The sequence below is a fragment of the Castor canadensis genome, chromosome 5 (genome assembly GCF_047511655.1).
Source record: "Castor canadensis chromosome 5, mCasCan1.hap1v2, whole genome shotgun sequence".
Taxonomy (NCBI): Eukaryota; Metazoa; Chordata; class Mammalia; order Rodentia; family Castoridae; genus Castor; species Castor canadensis.
Window position 1 is genome coordinate 97,341,713 of NC_133390.1, and position 24,476 is coordinate 97,366,188.

The 24,476-nt window shown below is 42.2% G+C and overlaps 1 protein-coding gene across 2 annotated transcripts in view; it reads left to right on the forward strand.

The window, feature by feature from the left end:
• The first annotated feature begins 3,517 nt into the window (after positions 1-3,517).
• The window catches only part of Pld1 (phospholipase D1), a 197,817-nt gene continuing 176,858 nt past the window's right edge, over positions 3,518-24,476 (forward strand). Inside the window, exons 1-2 of one of the 2 annotated variants that reach the window (XM_074073780.1) lie at positions 3,536-3,669; positions 11,519-11,681. The gene's annotated coding sequence lies outside the window, so the exon portion shown is untranslated. Of the gene's footprint in view, positions 3,670-11,518; positions 11,682-24,476 lie in introns of both variants that reach the window. The other variant, XM_074073779.1, reaches the window with a different exon arrangement.

The following is a 24,476-nucleotide window of genomic DNA, read 5'->3' on the forward strand; positions in this document are numbered from 1 at the left end:
GTAGAGGATCCCTTTGGACCTTTGGATATGAAAAAGCTCCTCAGAAGATGGGGGGTGGGCAGTGACTGAGAAGACTTCCCACTGGTGTTGCAATTGGGGCTGTGCAAGCTATCAGTGTGTCACAAGGTAGACAGCTACAAGCTGACTGTTACAGGGAAAAATTATGAAATGTACAGATGATCCACAGGAAGCTAAAATGAGGCTATGGAGGCCTGATGACGCTGTACACCTCGTCAATATCTGTTCTGTTCCTCCTTTTTTCTTGAGATTTTTGGTCTTTGTCAAGGTCATTTTTTAAAAAAAAAAATTTTAACCTAACTACACTGTTCTCATCTTTGATTCTGTCACTGTTATGGAGGCTGAAATGATTTATGTCAGCAGGTGTCTGGGGATAAAATATCTTGGTCTATACTCTGTGTCTCCAGACAAACATGTGTTCAGTGGATAGTTGACAGTAATAAGTAAATGTTTGTGAATGAATGAATGATATGAATGGTCGATAATCTGGTAGACTGAAGGACTCAGAAGTCATGAAGATTATTTGGATGATGGGTTTTGCGAGCAAGCAACGATGCAGACTCTCATTTTCTGAAGGAAAAGGGCTCCAGGGACCTTCAGAATCAAGGCGACATGAAGGAAATAGTGGAATCAGGGAAGCACCAAGATGTTAAAATGAAACCGGGGAGTGGGAAACAGTTTCTGGCTGATCATCCTGGTCAGGATAAGGCAGCTGCTGGGACTGCACCTGCCTCAGCTCAGTGAGCCCAATCTGAATACTCCAGTCCCAGAATTCCTTGAGATGGGTCCACCTGGCCAATCAGGTAAATGGAGTGGTGGTGGGAACACAGAGAAAGCATCTGCCCTGGCCTTGAGGGTTTGCCTGAAATTGCCCTCCTGCCTGGACCATGCCCATTGGTGGAGAGGTAATCTTCTGTTAGAAAATGAAACTGCCTTAAAGGATGGTAGATACCAGTATTCCCAAATGATGTAGGTGATCCAAAAGACAGCTGATCCAAAAGAGAGAAACTCTGAGGGAGCAATATATATAAATTTCATAGGCAAGTGATTTTCTTACTGAAAGCATTATTGCAAATTAACAAAAAGAGTAATAATCACTATAGATTTAGTGGACATGAATAGATTGTTATCAGTAAATAATGCAAAGAATCAATAAACATGAAAACATAATGACTGGCATTCCTGAGTATCAAAGAAAAGCTGATTGTGGGCTGGTGGAGTGGTTTAAGTCACACAGCACCTGCCTAGTGAGTAGAAAGTCCTGAGTTCAAACCCCAATACCACACCCTCCCACCAAATGCTGATTAAAGCAAGTTATGATTTGGATCATCACATTTTCAAGTTCTAAGCAAGATAATATTTAACATGGGAAAGCATTTTTTAGCATCACAAAGAGCCTTAAAAGTGTTTATAAATGTTGATCCACTTTTAGGAATCTGTCCTAAGAATTAAGAGAGCTCAACAAAATGATAGAGCCAGCGTTCATTCCAGCATAATTTGTAAACTGAGAAGAAATTTGAAAAGATCCCCAAAGTCATCCATATATAAATAATATTCTTCAACCACTAAAAATTATATTTTAAAGACAGTTTGTTAACAATTAAAACTCAACTTACAAGTATTTAGTGAGATAAAGAGAATTATGAAGTTTATATATAGTCTTGTGTTATAGTGTTGTGTTGCTGTGTATGCATATTTATGCATAGACAAAAATAAAAGGAAATATACCAAAATGCTAACAATGAATGTGTGCATAGGGATTAGAGGTGATTTTAATTAAAAAATCTTTTTCCTATGCTCTCCAAAACTTTGTATTTTTTGTATCTGAATGCAACATTACAAAAATGAATGCATATTACTTTTATACTCAGAAGAAAGGATAAAAATGTCAGAGGAATATTGAGATAGATATATAGCAAGATTTCTTAGTCATTTTTTCTTGACCTCTCTGAAGAAGAAACAATCACAAAATCTGTCAGGAAAACAGAATTGTGCTGCAGAATCAGCACTACTTCTAAAATGTGTATCTTAAATTCATCTTTGAACAGCATTTGACATTTTTGTTTTATTTCTCCACTTCAGAGAGGAAGAAATTCAGTTATTTAGTGAGGGCGCTTCACTAGTTTTATTTCTAATTATACTTAATAGACCTATTGTTGTAGGTGAGTGCCAAATGTTTTCATGGTGACTTTTAAGAAACTGGGATGCAGTTTTAAAACCTGCTGCTTCTCAACCAAAAGTTTACAATTTCTAAAGACAAGCTTGTAAGAAGAGTGGGCTTGGTTGTGTGCATAGCACTTATCAAATCATCTGTAACTAATAAAACTTGAGAAAAGGGAGGAAGGAGGGAATTCAGCCTTTCAGTAACATGCTTGTAATCTTGCCAAACTCTTCTTAGGCAATACTCTGTTTGCTCAGAGGGCCATGTGTTTAATTGTAAAAATCTGTCAGTATCATAGGATTCGAAAGACATCAATTATTTCTGTCAACAAGGAAAGAGTGACGGCTGTGTGGCTCTTCAGTCATTAGGAAAAGATGTGCTCAAGACAGAAAAATGCAGTTTAGGGAGGGCTGAACAACTATAGGTTACAGGAAAGCTCAGTTCCAGACTATAATTCCTCCCCCCCCCCATTTTGGACTGAAATCTTTTATTTTTTATTTCATGTAGTGCCATGTGTGCAGTAAGACATTATGTAACTCGGTTAGTCTTGGCTGTATAATTGCCACTAAATACTTTCAAGTGGCTGACGTTATTAGCAGTTTGGCTCACGGGGGAGGCCATTGCTCCCTTCAGCGTTGGCGGGATGCAATTTTGTGTAATGGGAGTGGAACTGGCCTATATTCAAATTTATATTCCGAAAAGGTTGCTATTCATGCCACATGACAACTGGTTTTCTTTTTTTTAAGACTATTCCAAGTGGCCTAAAAATGGCAAACTTGCTATTTGGACAGTTTCTTTGGGTGGAATGGAACTTTTCCGTTTTACTTGATTCCTTAATTTTTGCTAAGATTCCTGAATTAGTCCAGCTTTAGAGACATCCAGAAACAGATTCCTGTCTCCCCCTAAGCCGGTGACCCTAGGGTGGTTGCTTCACTCCTCCCAGCCTCAGTTTCCTTACCTGTAAATTGGAGATAACACCTACACGAGGGAGTTACAATAAGGCTTGTAGATGACATCAACAAAGCTCCTACATAAGGGTGTCACCCCAGGCAAGCCATTTCACCCTTTGGCCCGCTGTTTTCTTACTTATAAAACCGAGCCAGTCTTGGCATGCAGCTCCAATAGACGAGGCTGTGCACAAAGCCTGCGGCTTGAGCACTTGATGGCTCCGGGTACTTGGTCTGGATGACGATGCGAGCGGGCACTCGCTGGGCTGCTGCCATTGAGATTTGAAACTTTGGGAGAAAAGAGAGTAAGAAGCCGGGGCCCGGAGCGCGGCCGGGCCACCAGCCTGCGCTGCCACGCGCGGCCCCGGCGCCACCACCTCGCCCCACCCCTGCCGATCCGGGCGCAGCGGGGCGGCGAGTTCCGGGCGGCGGCGCGGCGCGCGGTCCCCTCCCGCCTCCTCCCGCGCCCCAGCTGTGCCAGCTGCGCCGGAGCCCCGAGAGTCGCCATCACCGCGCAGGAGCCAGCAGCGCCCCCGGCCTCAGGTAGGAGCTGCGCGGGGGTCGGGGCTTGCGGGGCTTCGGTGGAAGCCGAGCTTCCGTGGCCCTGGCCGTCCGTCTGGCCGTCCGCCCGTCCTTCCTCCCACCAGCCCCCGCCTGGCAGCTGGCAGCAAACAGCCCAGCCTGGACCGGATCTTAGGCGCGGCGGCGGCGGCGGAGTCCCTGGCGGTCCCCGCGGCTCAGGTACCCGCCTCCCGGCCCAATTCCTGCAGAGTCCACGCTGGCAACTTCGGCACTTTTGCCGAAGGGGCGGATGGCTGCCTGAAGCGCACGCAGAAGCCAAGATCCCGCGCGTCCCCGGCAGCACCCACCCTCCTCCTCTCTCCACGCCCGCGGGGCCCCCAGTGTGTTCTGTGCCCCCAAGTCATCCCGCGCTCCCTCGGGTCGCGTGCGCTGCGGCATGAGAGGGATGGCGGTCGTGATGGCACCAACATCCCGGACCAACCAGGAAGTGCTGCATTCCGGGGCTTCGAGTCCAGCCCTCCCGGAGCACTGTCCTGGGCATGTGGCCACACAGCTGCTCGCTGCAGAGCCCAAATTGTGATGTGATGACGCGGGGGTGGGGCGAAGGGGACCGGGACCTGCCAGAGCAGGGCGTGAGTTGTTCTTCTCGTTCCAGTTCAGAATGTTTGGGATCTAGATCTCATTTCCAGGAGTGCCATTCTCCAAGGCTGCCCTAGGATTTTGTGATGCCCATCAGAACCATTTTAGAGTCAATCCAGAGTTACGGCCCCGCCTATGTTTGCTCCTAATCTCGGATTATTGCCTTCTTTGCTTCCTTCATGAAACTCTAATGCAAGTAAAATTTTAAGGGCCCCGGGGGGCGGTCCTGCGTTTGATCATCCGCCGGTTTCTCCCCAGAAGGAAGGGGGAGTTGTGTGTACTTTATCAGCCAGGCCTGCCAATTTGTCTTAGCTCACCTTTTATGTGCCTCCAAGGGCCCTGGAGACTAGGCACCCTGACACCTCTGAGGTATGTTAAGTAGGTTAGTTAAATGAAAACTTAAAGAATGAAGGGAATGCACACTTTGAGCTGCTATCAGACACCACATTTGCATACTGCCTATTTGCATAAGAATCTTTCAGCACTGGATATTTTGTGATACACATACAAGTGAATTTTGTACACAACCTTTCAGCTTGAATTTGCACGCAGCCTTTGAATGTTTGGGGAGAGACCTTTTAACTAATTGTACAAACTTCCAGTCTGGCTTCTTAAGACCAAGTACAATTAACTTTCCATATAAAAAGTGTGAGTAGTGATGGTTTTGAGGAAAATATCTTTACCGTGTTGAGGCCATGTCAGAGTATTTATACACCATGGTGATAGGTACTTACATGCCCAGTTAGGTTTTACTGATCCTCTGATAACTAGATGTGCAAATTCCTGCTCCTGACAAGTTGTCTGCCTATTCAGTTTTTTTCTTCATTTAAAATTATAGTTATAAAATTCATTTACCTTTAACTTCTACACTTCTTAAAAAATTTACACTTTTACTTTTTTGGAGGAACTAGCATTTGAGCTCAGCCTTGTGCTTGTTAGACAGGCATTCTATTAATTTTACTTTGAAAATACAACGAACTTCACCATTTTAACCATTTTAAGTGTTTGCTCAGTGTCATTAAGTACATTCATGCCATCGCACTACCACTGGTCACGCTCCTTTCCCCACACTCCCTGTCCTTCCTAGAGGTTTGAGTAACATTTTAATGATAATGAGTCTTGCTGGCTTTCCTTTTCTCGCTAAGCAAAGTCTGAGTCTCTTTTCATAGCTTTAGAGAAATGCACTTTTAAAGGGGAGGGGTGAAAAGCCAGGGCCAGGTGTGGTTTAGTAAATCTTGTGAGGGTCAGTTTGTGAACTCTTTGAATTTGTACATAGGAGCAGTGTGAGTTTAGCGATCAAGAGGTAGAAACAGGGAAGGGAGTTACTGTTAATGCTTCCTTCTCTGAGGATCTAACACAAATACAGTACTTTTGTTTCCTTTAGAAGCAGACACCTTTCTAAATTATGTTTAAACTCACATTGTCATGCATTTTTTAGTGAGTAAAGGCAATTTGGATGAAGCTAGCTGCTGGGTTTAGCAATTTCCTGTCCACCCCAGGTGCTTACTAAAGGTCCCCGCTGCAGGACCCAGCACATGAGACACAGGTCTTTAAACTTATAGTTAGGCTGAGTCACTGTGTGCAGGGGAAGGTCTATATCTCTCCCAGGCCTGGTTTTATGTTTACAATCCTTTAAGTCTTAGCACCACAATATAAAACATATCTTCCGGGGTGTGGTTAAAAGTTGTTGCAGGGTTTAAACAAAAAACAAGCAACCTCAGCTTCCCATAAGCCTGTGACATTTCTGATTAGAAAGGGGATCATATAAATTGCATTGTATGTGTCCATGGGAATGCATTACCACGTGTTGGTTTTCCTAAATTCAGAGTGCTGGGTAAAATCTGGGTCCCAGATGTTTTAGTGCTGGGTTATTAAACAGCAGTGTATGTTATGTAACTTTCACATTGTCACAGTTTTTTTTTTTTTTTAAATCTTTCTGTTAAGAAACTTTCTTAATTTTTAAATGTATTGAATAAACTTTGCAGTGACCAAGAAAGATGAATTGTTTATTTAATAAACACTTATGTGGTGCTTGCTTGTGCTAGACACTTATTCTAAGCATTTTACAATTGTGAATGTTTCATGCTTAAAACAACACCATGAAGTAAGTAATTTTATTATACCCATTTTATTGATTTATACCCATTTATTGATCACACAACTAGCACATGAGCTGTGGTTCCATTCCAGCAGCCTGATCTCAGAGTTTTTGTATTGCTGTCTGTCCCCCAAAAAACATATCCTGCGATTCTACCCCTCTAATAAATGACCTTTTCCTTGGTTTTTGCTCCCATTTTGTCCTTAGGGATAAATAATTTGATCTAATTGCAATCATGAGGAAGACGAAGTATTGCATGGTTGTGTCCAGCAGGACCTAGAAACCATCTGCTAAGAGGAGGTTGGGGCAGGGATCCTGGGAGGATCTGGGGAGACCAGGCTTTATTTAGGAGGGGCAGGAAGTATTTGCTGATAAGGAGGGTGCTAGGATCACACTGAAGCCAGTCTGCTAAATAAGGGCCCAGGTTTGTCCCAGGTGGGCAGAGCAGCCATGGACACTGTGCTGTTTTGGGCTCAGGACCCCCATTCCTCCCTAGCCCCTGAGGCTCAAGTCCCTGGGTCCCCTCAGCAGGAGGGGAGAATCTGATTTTGTTCTCAGTCATTTTTTAGCATTTTGGATCTAGAGTTGGGGAACTTTCGAAAGCCTCTGATGTAAAAAAGAGAATCAGCCAAAAGCAACATGGAAATAAAAATAATTAACTTTAGTTGGTTCTTTGGGAGCAAGGGGTGGGGAAGGGTTCTAAGGGTATGAACTTATAAACTTTATATTAAAAATGGGAAAATAAGTTTTTTGCATCCAACAGTGATTTTTTTCAAAGCAGGCTTCTACAGGCAGTACATTTGGAACAGGAAGAAGAGGAAGAAGAATGGGGAAAAGGACAGTGATGGGAAGGGAGGGGGAAACAGAAGAGGGAAGACAGTGTGGGGTGGGGGTAGGAGTGGGGGGGGGAGAAGAGGTGGGCAGTGCTAACACCTTTGTAGGCAAAAAGCCTGGGACTCAATATGTTACCTAAGGGCAATGCCTGCCCAAAGTCCAAAGGGATCTCAGCGATCTCTCTTCATGTTTATCTTGACGTGATCTTAATGTTTAAACTGTTTCTCACCAACAGAACTTGGGGGCAATAAGATATAGGGGAGCACTCCCAGCAGTCTCGTCTGGTTTACACCACTTTTGTCAGGTGGATTTTATAGCTGGCCTGATAACAGAATCATTGGATTTGTAATTGTTTTGATTACTATCTGTCTTTTGGAAGAAGGCAAGGTCCTCCAGGCCACAGGTTGTGTTTTTGTCATCCTTGTGTCTCCAGTAGACAGTAGTGTACAGCTGAGTGAACAGGTCCATTTAACGGATGGAGGGAGATGGTGGGATTCATTTTATTCGATATTTCCAGGAAAGATTTTTGAGGGTGGTGTTTCACTTACCTGTTTGTTTCTTTTGTGCCATCTAACTACTGCCTGCTTAAAGATAAGTTTATAGATGCAGAGGGGACAGTCTAACATTTTGATTAGCAGCTGTACTCATTTCATTGTTCTGATGAAAGTGTCCTTAGAAATAAGGAAATTATGTAGGGAGCAAAGGGTAGGGGTTGGGACTCCATGGCTTGGAGCAGAAGACCAATTCCAGAAGTATGCAACAGCTGTGGTTTGTATGAAGACACAGAGCCAAAAGTAGAAACTTTCACCTAAATGGGCCAGGAGAAGAAAAAGGTGTATTGAAGATGAGCTTTTTATGTATTGTTTAAAAAGTTTTGCCATTATTCCCACTTTAGAATACAAATATATAAGCTAAGGTAGGGCAGGGTATGGAATTTGGGGATAAAGTAAGTGTATTTTTGGCCCTAATGTCAGGGCTGTCAAAAATTTTTTAAAAAAAGAAGAAAGGAATGTGTTAGAAATCCAGCTAGAATCCTCTGGGGGAGTCTACAAGTTTGGATATTTAAGATGGTAAAAATCGTAAAGCTAGGCACTTTTAGCAAAGGCCACAACCCTAATCCCAACCTCAAACCTGCCACTGTCTGGGCCGGAAATGCAGGTGGATGGGCTGGTGACTAGGTGAACCACATCTGTGAGCTTGTAAAGCACAGTGGGTTCCCAGGGACTCGCTTGAAGGAGCAATGAATACAGCCTTGCTCTAACAATTGATTAGCTTGGGCTCAGAAACTGAGGGCTCTCGCACAATATGACAAATAACTTAATTTTTCTATGCCTCAGTTTCCCCACCTGCAAGATGGAGATAAAATAGTACCTACTTCACTGGATTCTTGTGGAGACTGAAGGAAATAACATGTGTAAAGTGGTTAGCATAGAGCCTGGGACATCGAAATGACAAAACAAGCATAAGGTTCTACTTGTTTATATACTGTCTTCCTCTCTCTGCCCCAAATGCCGCAGAAGTGACATCCATAAAAACCAAGCAAGCTGGAATCAGCACTAGAGTAGACAGTGAGGTGTGGCCCTGTGGGAATATGGATGCAGGAGAAGTTAGTTTCGTGTGGAGGAATCTTGAGTGAGAGTGGGATTCCGTGGGATCTCAGTGATGGGAGGCATGAGAAGAGACCTGGCAATGGAGCTGGTTACAACCAGAGACAGGGAACTGCATGCCTTTGATAATTATAATTTTAGGATATATGTTGATATCAGTCAGAAACTTTGATTTTTCTTAATCCATAAACATAGCATAGCTTTTAATTGGAGAAGTATGATCATTGCTCTTTACACTAATGAAGAGCAATGTATTTAATTAAAAATAAATTAAATGTATTTAGAATTAAAAACGATAGGTGTACTGTCAAGTTAAGAGTGAACCAGCTAGTGCTGTGTTGGAAAAAGCCCCTTCCATCATATTCTGTAGTTTCACAGTAAATAGAAGAGTTCCCCTGGCTCTCTCAGCTTTATAGGGGTGTGGGCAATATATTCATGGATGGAAGAATGGACTGTTCAGCATCAAGACCAGACTCTTTTAAAAGAAAATCATGGTTGTCATTCCCTTCTATACCCTAAGAACTCCTTTTCTGAATGGTGAAATCCAGTACACAAAACATCTAAAAGCAAAGCTGTTCTTGAAGATTTCTGGGGAGGCACAGTGAGTCCCTGCCTCCGTCCACCCTCTCCAGGCCTCAGCTGGAACCTCAGCTCCAGGAGCAGATGACACACCCTTGTGGTAGAAAGAGAGGATCAAGACCAGAACAGGGGAGGGGAAAGGCAGCCAACTGTCTTTTTGGCTTTCATTTTTTTTTAGAGAACAAAGCATTATTGATTCATCTTTTTAACAAATGTGAATAAAAAAAAAAGAACAACTCGATATGATAATTTCAAAAGGAAACTTGGCAGTATGTTTAATATAGAAAAACATTTTGAATAAGAGAATTTGTCCTGTGGGAATAATTTTAAAGAAATAAAAATATATGGGACATATTTATTGCAACATTATATAACAATTCTATAACAATTTTTTTTTTTTTGGCAGTTCTGGGAGTTTAACTCAGGGTCTATGCTTACCAGGCAGGCACTCTACCACTTGAGTCATGCCTCAAGCCCAATAATTTTTTTTTTGAAGCTTTTGCAAGTTTGTGCTAAGGCTGGTTCCTATCAGAGCTGATTTTTAAGCTCTTAAGCGCCAGTTATTAAGCATGCCATTATTAAAAATTAAAATTTCTAAAGTTTAGGTTTTAAACTTCATTAAGTTACATTGAAAACAAAAGTAATAAATTCCCAAACTCATCTTTTACTAATTATTATATTACATCTACTGCTGTCTATGCTCTTGAAGTTATTAATTTCTCTTGTTTTCATACAGTGACGTTGGTAGCTTGAACTTAGCAATGGTGGGCATATTTCTACCATGGAAATTGGCAAACACCACAGTGAGGGCTTTTCCTTCTGCAGCTGGTTGTTAGCATTTGTGAGCATGCCCCAGCCTTTGCCCCTGTGGAACACTGGAGCTATTCCACTCCCTTCTCTCAAGATTTGCTCTGTTCTTTTCTTGCTCCTGTCACAATGGTTCTGAATTTGCAGAGGTCATTAGGGGTGAATGTTACACATTTAATGATGCAGTGTTCTTGTCTCTCTTTTCCTATTGTCTTGTACAGTTGTGGTTGGAACTAAATGTTTTCTATCTCACCTGCATTGATTTAACATTTCATTTCTTCTGTTGTAGAATAGAATTCTTCTGATACTCCCTCAGCAAGAGCTTGCCCACCCTCCCTCCCTCCCATCACTGTGGTTCTAAGGTCTGGCTAAACAAATCATCTGGGAGCTTATTAGAATAGGTTCCCAGGTTCCATCATGTACTGACTAAGCTGGGATTCTTGGGGGAAGGGTCTCAAAATGGTGCTTTGCAGTTCCCTTGAGACTTTGGTGGTCACCACACAAACCTGTGCAACCCCTCCCATGGGTTCTTACTGCCCACCCTTGATGCCTAGGTCATTTGGGCTGCTGGGCCTTGGTTATCATGCACAGTAGCCTTGATTTTTATCTTTGAATTCAAATTCTGGTTGTGAGAAATTGCAATCAGAGGTCATTCTTCGTCCTATTACCCTGTCATTTATATTGGACCTGATTCCCTGGGTCTAGTTCCTTTGGGGCTTGTGTTCCTACCTTTGGTACTGGCTCTGTGAAGTGCAGGGAGACTAGTAGGGGAGTCAGGTGTGCTGGGTCTGATGTGCACTTCAGCCTCTGTATGACCTTGGGAGAACTTGATTTTCACCTTTCTGGACGAAAGCTGCCCATCTCCTGCAATTGTCCAGGAGGGCTCTGTTCCTCAGCCTTCACGCTGTGCCATCCTCTGTGCCTGGAACACCTTTTCTCAAGTCTTTGGGTGGCCTGCTATTTTTCATTTGGATCAATGACAAAATGATCAAATGTGACCTCCCTGGAAAGGCTTTTCTTGTCCACTGTAGCCATATTCTTTTCTAGCTTTTTCCTTGGATTATTTCCATGCTGACACTTGCCACTGAAGTTCTTCTTCTTGTCTTGCTTTCTTATTTACTGGATTTTCTACACAAGAATGTGAGCTCTGTGAGAGCAGGGATGTACTTGGAACATAGTAAGATCTTGTTAACTACTTGTTAAATGAATGCTTCTCTGAATTATTAAACATATTTAATATTGGTGAGCACCCTGGGATCCTCAGCGATCCATCTGTTTTCCTGATTCTCCTTCTCCAACTCCACAGACTTCAATGCCAATGATTTATTTTGAGATACTACTGCAATTTGGATCACGTGCTGCTCTCATCCAGCGAGAGATAAAACCTGCAGCTTCTTAGGCGAACATCGCCTTTCATTTGCAGAAAACTTACAAAGGACTTGATTCAGTCATACCTATTTGTCCTCTGGGTGAGTAGTCTGTGATACATGGGTCAACTAAATGTGAAAGTAATATAAAAAATAAATATCAATTTGGGGAAACTCTTGCTAACTTTCTGTTTTGAATTTTACCAAGAGTAGTTTTTGGTGGGTGGTGGGGGTTAGGGGCCAGTCATCACTTTGTGAGACCCCGGGAAGCCAGAAATGCATGTGGAGATAGATGCCTGCCCTGTCTCATCTCACCAGAGGATGTGAGATGGATTTGACTAATGATGGAGTGGTTTCTGTAGGTTGGTTGCCAGGAAGGTGGAAGGTTGGTGGTGAAAGCCTTCATCTCATCTTTGCGATAGCCCCTGCTCGTGCTGGTGATGGAGAGTCCATCAAGCACAGTCTTTGGTGCCAACACAGTGCTCAGCATGTGCTAGTCTGAGATGTGGTTCCAGTTGCACAGAGCTTACGATCTAGTGCAGTCATCGGAACCAGGACTAACTTGCTCAGCGGAGTCTTGCCAGGCCACCTAAAATGGGCTGGTATTTTGTCATGGTATAATTCAGTTTTCTGTGATAGTAACTTTCACACTGCTCTATTTCAGGGGCAGTGCTGTGGTGTTAATATTTATGCTCATATGTTAAAATCTTCACTCCAAGGTGATGCCACTACAAAGTGGGGCTTTTAGGAGCTGATTAAGTCGTGATGGTTCTGTCCTCATGAATGGGATTAGTGCAGAAGAAAGAGGTGTTTCTTCCAAGTGAGGTGACAGTGGAAAGACAGCCATCCGGCCATCTGGGAAATGGGATTGGAGGTGGGTCCCCACTAGACAACTGAACCTGCTAGCACCTGATGTTGAACTTCGCAGTCTCCAGAACTGTGAGAAATAAATTATTTTGTACAAGCCACTCAATCTAAGGCATTTTGATATAGCAGCCTAATCTGACTAAGACAGGCAGGCTAGGACCAGAGTAATGCCTGGGGCCAGGGGTGGAGAGAGCAAAATTCTGGAATATCTCCAGACTCCATGTTCAGCAGAGCATCTTATCTACTTATATGCTTTTATATACTTGCTTTTTTTTTTTTTTAAAGAAAAATTAGCTGTTTGTTTTAGATTTATAGAAGAGTTAGAAGATAGAAAGTTCCCATGGGGTGCCTGGTATTCCCTACCACTAGCATCTTACTTTGGTGTATGGTACATTTGTGTTTTTTTTTTTTTTTTCTTCTGTGGCACTGGGGTTTGAACTCAGGGCCTCACATTTGCTAGGCAGGTGCTCTTGCCTCTTGAGCCACTCTGTCTGTCTGTATGGTGCATTTGTTACAGGTAATGAACCAATATGGATGCATAGTAACTAAACTCCATACTTTCTTCAGGCTTGCCTAGTTTTGCCTATTGTCCATTCCTGCTCCAGTATCCCCTCCAGGATACCGGTTGCATTTACTTTTGGGCTCATGGTGGCTGTGATGGTTTCTCAGGCTTCCCTTATTTTGAGGCATACTGGTTAGGTATTTTGTTGAATGTTCCTCAGCTAGGATTTTTGTGTTTTCTCATGATTAGATGGGGATTACGGGTTTGGGGAGGAAAACCATTGTTATCATGTAGCATCAGGAGTACATATGAGCAGCATGACATCACTGTTGACCCTGGCCTTGATCGCCTGGCTGAAGTAGCATTTACTATATTTTTCTATTGTGAAGTTACTTTTTCCATCAACATTGTACTCTTTTGAAAGAAAGTCACATTTTTGGGATGGGAGTAACTACAGGAATTATTTGAATTCTTCTGCATGACAGATTTGTCTTTTCATCCCCATTTATTTATTTGTTCAATTATTATTTATTTATACCAGTATGGACTCAAGGATAGTTATCTTATACTTTGAGTTATAATCCAGTGTTATTTATTTATATTTGGCTTTTCGGTAATTTTTATTTGAACAGAAAATTGTGCTTTGTGTATGTATTTGTGTGTGTGTGTGTGTGTAATGGCTGTGTGTGTATGTACAATGCTGGGGATGGAACCCAGGACCTCTCACATCCTACACAAGAACTCTACATTGAGCTATATCCCCAATTCCTACTGTTTACCAATGTTAGAAAAAGTCGTTCAGTATATTTATATCCCCCTTCTTTCTTCAAATAACCTACTTACTTATTCTTTGGGAACTATGAAAAGCAAATTACTATTTAGATTTTAACTATTTTTTTGTAGGCATCATTACAAATACAAGTATTTGCATTGTTTTTGGAAAGGCAGAGATCTACAGGCATGTTCCCCCATTGTATACTGTGTATGCACTCAGTATTTTAAGTTATTGCTGCGATCCCCTATTGAGGGATTTATAATCATCTGTCTTTCCTAAACCCCATAGGAAGTTCCATAACATATGGAGAGTTAAGAATAATTATTGCCAGCACCAGTGGCTCACTACTTTAATCCTAACTACTCAGGAGGCAGAGATCAGGAGGATCACAGTTCAAAGCCAGCTCAGGCAAAGAGTCTGCGTGACCCTATCTTGAAAAACCCTTCACAAAAAGGACAGGTGGAGTGACTCAGGTATAGGCCCTGAGTTCAAGCCCCAGTACCACCAGAAAAAAACTAAAAGAATAATCTTTGGCTTTCTGTATTTTTTCTTCAGATTTTCCTTAAATGAGATAAAAACTTTGGGGACTGGGGGTGTAGCACTGCGGTAGAGCACTTGCCTGGAGTGCAGGAGGCTTTGGGTTAGTTCCCCAGCACCACAAAAAAGAACAAAACACACAAAAAAGTTAGAGACCTTGAAAGCTGCTTATGTGCTCTATTTATTCTTACCACTGGAAGAATGTAGACTTGGTGCCAGAGCCCCCAAGTCAGCCTTCTGTGCTTTCTGATTCTAAGACAAATTTCCTTTGTGCAATTGTTTTCTCTCCTAAAGAATATAATTAACTGAACCGTGTGTAAACTTACATTTCACTTCTTTTTAAAGCATCTTAAAGCATAACATATAGTAGATGCTGACTTGTTTTATTATTGACCTTGCTTAACAGAGAGGGAAGCCGTCCCCAAATTCTCTTTGCTTCTCTTAAATTTAGAGATTTTCTTTTGTAGTTCATTAATTTTGTTTTAAAATCTAGTGCTCTTAATGGTTCTTGTTTTTGTACCAGCTCATAAACATAGAGACACTCTGAGAGTGGCTATGTTGCCTTCTTTTTTATGAGTTATGGTCAGACAATTATACTCAGAGACCAAATGATGGGGCCAAATGGTCCAGACAGATGTTCCTGAATCAGCTGTGAGCTAGTAGCTGAGAATGTGATGGGCTTTGAGGACTCAGTTGTGTATAGAGAGGCAGAGACACTTCTCAGCATGACTGAAATTAGAAATCAAAGTCACCTGGGCCTGGGATGAGTCAGCTCGAAGTAGGATAGGTAATATATGCTTGGGCCATGGGACCTAGCTAGGTAGACCTCAGGAATTTTCCGTAGCATCAGACAATAACAAGGGCTTGAGTGTAGCTTGGTGGTATGGTGCACACTTAGCATGCTGGAGACCCAGGGTTTAATCAATCGCTGACATCAAGACAACAACAAAAACAGTGCTAATGTGGAACAGGTTGGGAACTCATTGCACGGTCATTGACACAGGCTAGGCATAAAGGATAAATACTTTGCATAACTGACTGGAATCAATATTGTTTTAACACACCAAGGCAAAAATTTACCTTCTTTGTCTTTCTCATGTCCCACCTGGGCCCGTTTGACATTTTAATCCTGGTTCCAACTAGAGTTTACATCTCAGTTTATTAGTTTTAAGTAAGGCTCTACTAGGGACAAATTCTATATTGAGCAAAAGTTTCCTCACAGGCTGATTTTCTAGGGTCAAGGACTCAGGGGGGTCTGTAAAAAATCACTCATCATTTAAAATGACCATATGTTTAATGAGCAGGAATGACTAGAATTGATGAATATAATTGCACTTCTAAGTCATGGCATACAAGCCAAGATGGTCCAGTACAAGAAGAGGTTGTGCTTTGATAAGGCCTGGGTGTCATTTGGCCTTACAGTCCATCTGGCCACAGTCCTCAGAGTTGATGTGGAGTAACATCATAGCCCAGGAGAAAGGTCTCCACCCTGCTGGGGTCCTCTGGCCCTGAACTGACCCCTGGACTCCTCAGCTGCCCTTGGCCAGGCCTCTTTCCCTCAAAGGATAGGCCCGGAAGAGATGGTTTCCCAAAACAGAGGCCTGGTTTTCTTCAAATCATAGACCCCTTGCTTAGTGCTGCACAACTGGGTTTAGAGTTGATAGAGAGGATATTAGTGATTGTAATTCCCTGGGCACTCCCTTATCATTTAGCTTGGTACTGTATCCCACAGAGTTTTAGGATCTGTCTACTTTAGTCTTGTCTAACTCAATTTCCTGCCATTGCCGGTTATATAACAGGACAATTTTATGTAAGTACTCATGAATATTACATGGATTCAGTGGCCTGAGAACTTTTCCCTAGCCTTTAAAGCTTGTTTGGATTTCAAATTTTAAGGGTCAGTGATGGGTCAGGTATTGTGGTACATGCCTGTAATCCTACTACTTAGGAGGCAGAGACACCAGTTGGAAGCTAGATTGGGCTATGCAGTGTCTCAAAAAGAGCAAAAAAACAAACGAAAAAGAATCAGTTTTATGTTAATATATTGTTTCACAAATGAGTCGTGGAAAATGTACTTGAAAATTCTTCTGTCATGACAGCCATCATGAACTGTGTAAGGGAGAGTGGCAGTTAAGGAGTAAAAGCCTCTAAAAATTCTAAAGGTGAAGGAGAGCTGCTGAGCAAGTGTGAGGCTCTGAGTTCCAACTCCAGGACCACACACACACACACAAAAAGATATGTGCATATATTTTGGTCAAATGCTAATTGGTTAAAAATACATACATTCAAAAAAAAGATATTCATATATCCAAATTGTATGTTTAAAAAAGACAACCTGACAACCTTCTGATTTGCCTATGAAGCCATTCTAGGAACATAATTTACCGTTGCTTGTAGTGAATGCTGTGAGGCATTTGAACATCCCAAATCCAGTGGCCGATTTCTTCAGTTCTCTGATCAACTAAATTAATTCATCCTTTTGAAATCACTGATTGAAAAATATTCTGATTTGTTAATTGTACAATCTATCATTATTTAATAATTTAAATGCATGTTCTACTTTCTATAGGTCTTTATTCATATATTCAAATGGTTGTAGTTTATTAAAGAGAATCCTAGTTTGGTAGTCAGGATAACCAGAGCTCTGATTTGGATTTGTGACTAATTTAGTGTGACCCCAAGCAATCTGTATCTGGGAGTCCTTCCAGCACTCTGGTCTGTTTTAGCCCTACTGTGGAACTGGAAATGAAGTAACCTTGGTCCTGTCCTCTGCCCTTGGCTTTGCACTCTGGTGGAGTGGTTACCCACTAAATCCTCTGGAGGGCTCATCAGAATACAGACTGCTGGGCCTGACCTGAGAGTGTCTGATTCAGTAGGCCCGGGTAGGCAGAGAATTTGCATTTCTAACAAGTTCCCAGAGGCTGCTGATGCTGCTGGTTTGGGGACTACAATTTGAGAACCACTGCCCTAGTGGCTTGGCTGACACATCAGGAACCACAATTCAAAGATTAAATGCTGTGAAATAAGTACAAGTAACAAGCAGTGGGAAGCAGGGCATGGAGAGGCTGGCAAAAGCCATGTGAACAACTGAAGACCTGAGAAACTCTAATAGAAGAGAAAGGTTCAGTGGGATCTTGAAGGTGGACAAGGTCTGGACAGGTAGGGTGTTTGGAGCATGACGACTCCTGCTGGAAGGAGAGCGAGGAGTGCATATGGGAGAAGCAATATGGTGTAGGGTCAGTAGAGTGTAGGGTTGGTGTGGGGATACAGGTGGAATTGAGAATGAGAGAGTTGGAAATTTAAGCTAATGTGTTCGTGGGGTTGGATTTCAACTGCAATGAGGAAGGGCAGCTCTGGCATTGTGACAGGCTTGGAAAGACAAAAGGTATTTCAGGAGAGCAATTACCAATTATTGGGGCATTCCTGTCTAGAAACAGGGATGGGCTGAAGAGGGCATGGTGGGAAGGATAGAGTTGTGTGGTGTACCTATAGCAGAAGCTATAGCTTTGGTAGTTGACTTGCTTCTGGGGATGAGGGTGAGCAAAGGGTCAAAGGAGACTGAGAATTCAAAGTCTGGCTTATTGCGGAAGAGTGGTGTACATATGTGGTCACACGTGTCGATTATAAAGTTACTTAGATATGTAGCACGCAATTTACAAATAGTATATGGACTTCACAACAAGCTATATGCTAGTTGATTCTACAGGTGATTTTGCTGTTAACCACAGGTTAACAATTGGTGAGAGAGGGTAGCTGAAATGTTCCTTCCCAGTGTGGAGTAAGATGAGAGTGGAACAACAATACCCAGAATTTCACTTGTTTATTAAGCCATCTTCTTATGAACTACAGAGTTCTTATTTAGAAGGGTATTTTCTTTCTCTTTTGTTTATCCACAATGTGACTATTAACAAGCATAATGCATTTTACTAACATTTTATCCATCACTTTCCTCGTCAATCTGTGATTTGTAGTACTTGTCAATTTCTATGTGAAAATACTCCTTTCATGGTCAATGTCATTGTATGGGAAATTGGAAAGAGATGCATACTACAACAATACGTAGTGTTTCCATACAGATATAAAATAGATATTAGTAGAATATAGTAAGGTCATAAGAAGTGATACATTTTGAGTATTTATTACCTTTGGATTTAATAGAATTCATTTAATTTTCAGTAAACTCATAAAATTCCTGAACATTTAACATTCAGTCTTCAGGAGCCTATATGAGCTCTTCCAGGATACCACTGAAGTTACATTTTCACAAGTTCACTTTGGTGGCCATCTGTAGAAGTGTTTTGAAGGGAAAGGGTGAGAAGGCAGGGAAAAAGTTCTTGAACTAAAGGTGTAGCAGGGCTGAGCAGTAGAAGTGGATTTGCAAAATGTCCTGAGGATAAGTCAGGTTAACAGAGTGCGTGTAGATCTCACTGGCTCATGTTCCCATGTAACTATGTAGAGCCTTTAATGAAAGTCTCTTCCACATATCCTTCACCGTATGTCAGAGCTATCTCATGTGTGTTTTCAGAGCCCCACCCATCCATAGTCCTCTGCTTTGCTTCCTGGTTGATGACTGCGGGCAAAGAGCTCTGTGGGTGAGGCCTCATCACAAGTAGCTGGTGCCCTCCTGGAGGAAGGAACCCAAGCCAAGGATGTCAGGTGTCAGGACTTGTTTTCTCAAGACCTCAAGTGAATCTGGGGCAGGGGGCTCTAGAAAAATGCTGGAACCTGGTGTGCACTCTGCAGAAATGTCTCTGGCTCCCTTTGTCACCAGGATTCTGAAATTGCTGGGTTTGTTTTTCTGTGATTCTGAGGTCAGGGGAAAGTCAGCCCTCCTTACCTCTTCCTGAGCTACTTGCTATTGCTGCCTCATCAGTCTGGGGCTGTTCAGGAAAACAGCCCCTCATCCCTCTCCTACAAGTTCAAAGGCTGTGGCTCTGAAGCCCCCTCCTTCCTTTGCAGACCCACTGAAGCAGTTCAATACCGAAGGCCAGGAACCCTCAATCCATCTCCACTCCCAGAGGGTAAGAATCTCATTTTAGGCTACCCAGCCCCCTGTACTCCTAAGAGATGAAATATAGAGGAGTGGATGCAATGATGGAAGTGACCCCGGGTGCATGGTAGGGCCAGTAGTGACTATGGAACATGGCCTGGGCAGTGGAGCAGAAAGCAAGAACAGCACTGAGGTGTGAGGTAAGGAAGTTTAATCGTGCTTGGTCTTGAATGTGCAGAAATAGCTGCCTGTGGGACAATTTAGTGGGTCCTGTGCATCGGGAAGAAGAGAAGAGAGGAGCGGTGGTGTTGGGAAGAGTGAAACTGTGAGCAAATCTATGAATGTCTCCCAGACTCTCATCCCTCTGGGGATATAGAATGAGAAGAGACTTAGGTTGATGTCAGAACCCTAAAAAGCCCTTCTCATATGTGTTAAGCCTGTCTCACAGCCTCTGTGTGATAGGGATGGTGTAAAAAGGAGGCCAGAACCTACCAGAAAGGAGGATTGGGGGAGCTGTGAAAGGAAGGAAATGGTGTGCACAGAGTTGCCCGAGCACGGCATTGTGGCTCACACTGTAAACAGGGAGCTGCGTGTTTACACGTGGTTTCCAAAGTATCTATTCAGACTCATGATGATGGTAACCTTCCTCTGAAACATCAGATTCTCTGCAGTATCACACATGGCCCCGGGACAGGCAGACATCTGACACTTTGGTACCAGGTCAATACTTTGATCCAGACTCTTATAGTCAGGGTGAGGAGAAAAATTTACTTGAAGCTGAAGGTTTGGGAAGTCCAGCTTTTTCCTGTTTGATGTTTCTCACTCTGTTTTCCATATTAATCACTTTATTTTCCCTTTGGTCACAGGCCTGATTTTTTTTTTTTTTCCTTTCACAGTTGTCAGCTGCCTGGCGTGTCAGACAGTTTTTCACTGGGATTTAGTGACACAATAGAGCTCCAACTGGCATGGTTACTGTCCAGAGTATGTGTCACTCTTGGCGGTTATGTTCACGAACACTCAGAAAAGCCAGTGCTACTGAGCTGAATGACAGGCTTCAAAATGATGATATGGTTTGCATTCAAAAAGTATACCCTAGACATGTGAAGGGTTGTTGATTGGGGGAATTAGATGACTCCAACATGAAAGGACAGAGCCTATTGGAAGAGATAGCAGAGTCAATTTTCTCCAGCACAAATCTGTTGAGTCAGTGGATTTGGATGTAACTACAGGCTGGTCATATGAAACGCTAGTCCATGGGAATTAAGGTCTGTGGCTTTGCGAAGGCATTTATTGCAGTCTGTAAAAACTTTTCTCATGTTCTTTTGCCAAAGCATGGAAGCATGGAGAAATAAGGATGGGCTTTTACTCCTGCTGTTTGTCTGCTGTAATCCTCTTAAACATTTAGTGTGCATAGCGGTGAAATTAAATATTGCTATTCCTTATAGTATAGTGACTTAGATGTAGAAGTTTATTGTTAAGGAACAGGAAAAGTAGAGACAACTCGTTTTCTCTTGTATCCCCCAGGGAGTGGATTATTTCTCCTGTAAAAGCAGTCAGGGAGTCAACAGTTGAGAGCTGGCACGGTAGCTCTGGGATTCAGCTACCTCTTGTAGCTCTCCAACATGACATCTCCAGGATATGGCCTTGTCTGAGATGGATGCTGGTGCTCAAAATGTCATATTCAAGCCAGCGTGGTGGCACATGCTTGTAATTCCGGCACTTAGGAGGTGGAAGCAGGAGGATAAGGAATTCAAGGCCGACCTGAACTATATAGTGAGACCTGTCTCAGAAAAGCAGTCATATTCACCTATGGGCAGGGAATGGAGGAAGAAGGGAAGAAAGCTGTACAATCTCCCCTTGAAGGACCTGCCTCCTAGTTCTAACACTCCTACTTAAATCTCACAGGCTAGAGCTTAGTCACATAAGCTAGCTGCAGTATTAGCTATCACTCCCTCCACATCGCTAAGTTATTACAAATCTCATTTTTCAACAAATTAATTAATCTTGTTTTCTCATGGCCATTATTGTGAGATTGGGAAAGGGCCCTTGCAAAAATGAGAGTCTTCAGTGTCTTTCTGGATGATTCCACACCAGGACATCTTCCTCTGGGGACTGTCCTGTCCCCAGTAATAACTATAATGTTGGAAATCGGCCAGGTTTTCTGCAGAGGTCAATGATACGTATTCAGGCATTGGTTACAAGGACTTGCTCACTCATCTGTGGACTAGATAAGCAGACCTGAAATCCCTAGGGCAAGCAGTCAGGCTGGACCACCATGAGCAGGAGTGTCTACAAATGGGGGTGGCACATTAAACCCTTTTTTCAAGGACTTTGAATGAATACTAGAGTCCTAACCAAAAGAAGAATCTCCCTTCTGACTAAGGCCAATGCTCACACACCTTACATCTGCAAGCTCCTTCACAGCAGCACCATGCTGATATTTGACTGAATAACTAGGAAAATGTCTGTGTGCCATAAAATGCTGCTTCCTTCTTTTCTCCAGCTCTCAGGAAGGAGTGTCCCTTGTAGCTGACCTTGACTGGACACACATAAGAAAAGGGGTCCTGGGGACTGATGTTCAGCCCAGCCAAGCTAACACATCACATATTATTATTTAGTTGCTGTAATGGCAGGAAAGACATGGGGAAAAAACAAGTCAGTGTGTCTTCATTTCTGGTATCTGATTAGGATGGATGGATGTTATAATTACTGACTCATATGGGAATGTGGTACTAGCTGTGAAGCTCATTATTTTTTTCTACTTTCTTCTCCCTTTCTATTTATCAGCAATAGTTAGGCCTATTTTTGATGTTTTCATTAGGTAAGTGAAGAGTTTTAAGGCTCATTGGCAATTATAAATTCATCAGAGTTAATGGTACTATTATTTGCTTTTACAACTAATAGAAAGACATTTAAGTTTTTAATAGCACATTTTTTCTCATTGGTATCTTTTCCTGTCCGTGTACAGATTCTAATGGACCTTTTCCTACTTTATCAAACCAATAATAGCTTTTATAATTTGAGCAATAATTAGTAGCATTGCAAGTCCGTTTTTGTTAATGAGACCAGGTGACTAATAATCTTTTTTGAAAGAGTCCTCTAGTTCACTCTTTTAGAGTGGACAATTCAGTGGTGTTTAGCTTATTTGCAAACCTGTACTTTGATAAACACTATCTAGTTATAGGACTTCTATATTCTTTTACATTAATACAGGTTGAATGTCCCTTATCTGAAATGCTTAGAAGTGTTTTGGATCTTGGAATATTCTTATATTCATAATGAGATATATTGGGAATAGGACCCAAATATAAACACAAGATTCAGTTATGTAATCATGTACACCTTAAGCACATAATATAAGGATAATTCTATACGTTAGTGAGTCTGGTTTTTTAAAGTGTTTTTATTACTATATAATAGTTGTGCAGTGGCTTTCCTTGTGACGTTTCCATACTTTCGTACAATGTACCCTGGTTTGGTTCATCTCCTCCACTATTCCCTGAGTCTGTGTTATGCTACACATGAATTCAGTTTGTGGAATTCCACTTGTGACATCAGATTTTGGAGCACTTCTAACTTTGCATTTTTCAAATTAGGGATGCTCATCCTGTTATAGATGTTGATGTTTAAAAAAATTGAAGATTTTAAGAAACTTAATTCTGTTGTCTCTTTTAAATTCTTGAAAACAGAAATTAATAACTTTTGGTAAGGTCAGAGTTGCAAATGTTTGTCTCAGTTTTTTAGGAGCACACAATAGGACCTTTATTACAGAATTTTCTACCACACTTATGTAGGTTCTTTCGGATGTCATTTGCAATCAGGGCTTTCTTTCATTTGTTCAGCAATTAGTTCTTCAACCTTTTCTTTGTGCAGGCTCAATGCTAGGCACTGCCAGTCCAAGTCAAGGAGACCGTCTCAGAAACCTTATGGTCATGTGGGTGAAGAAATTGGTAAAGCCACTCTGGAGTTCATGATACCATCTTAACTGTATGCTCAGGAAACACGAAGTCACCCAGAGCTGCGATATATCTGTGTGGGATTCCCTGTCTATGAATTCACAGGAGGGAAGTGACCACATCTATAAAAAAAAGATTCTGAGAACGAGTTTGAGGAAGAAACCCAGGTCTTCTTGGGGGTTGGTCTCACAGCATGCATAGGAGAAATTGCTAAACTCTTCTAAGAAGTGGCTGTAGATTCTGAGAAGCTCAGTGACTGTCGCTGCCTGTTCTGAGATACAAACTGCAGGGATCCCACTGCAGTGTGGTTTGCACCCTCACTTCCTTCGGATCATTCCTTCAATATTGCCTAGCAGAGATGCCTTCCCCGACCAAGTATTAAAAATGGAATCCAGGGCTGGAGGCGTGGCTCAAGCCATAAAGCACCTGCCTCGAAAGCTCAAAACCCTGAGTTCAAACCCCAGTACTGTCAAAAAAAAAAAAAAAGCAGACTCCTGCCCTGCTCTATCATTTTGCTCTACTTTCCGCTTTTTCTGAGCTCTGATGTGCTATACATGTTATTGCAGCTCTCGTTCTTACCCACAATGCTGTCCAAATGAAAGCCCTGAGAGAGCAGATATATTTGTTGTCTTGTTTGCTGTGCTCTTCGTAGTATGATGTCTAGCAGGTGGTAAGTGCCGACAAAAGCTTGTGGCGTGCATGAATGAAAGATTGAAAATGATAGAATTCTGTTTAAATGGTTCCCTCATGCAAGTAGTAATTAATTTTCTTAATAAGTACTCCAGATCTTTAAGCGTATATTTATTTGAGGAGGATTTTAAGTGGGGCTGACCTCTTGTTGCAAAGCAACAGACTGCAATTTGAATCCATTTTACCTTTTCTGTTTCTCACTCTCAGGAGGAAGCTGAGGCCAGTGGAGACTGTTAATTGGGCTAATTTAAAATGATAATTGGAATGTAATCTTCCTGGGAGCAGTAGGGTTGTCTGTTCACTTTTCTATTTCCAAAGTCTGGAACGATGCCTGGCACACAGTAGGCAGCAAAATTCTACTCTCTTTCTCTGTGACAGACCTTGCTTCTTGCTTCTCCAAGAAAACAGGCCACAGGAATGAACTCCCTCAGCATCCCCCCTAGCAAGTTCCATCTGCCCTTGTTCCTTATCTGTTCCAGACTGCTCGGAAGTTCTCTGTGTTTTTCTTTTATTGAACTTTCTGTGGGATCTTCCCATTTTAGATATGAAACCATTTAATTGCTATTAAAACTTTTCTTCT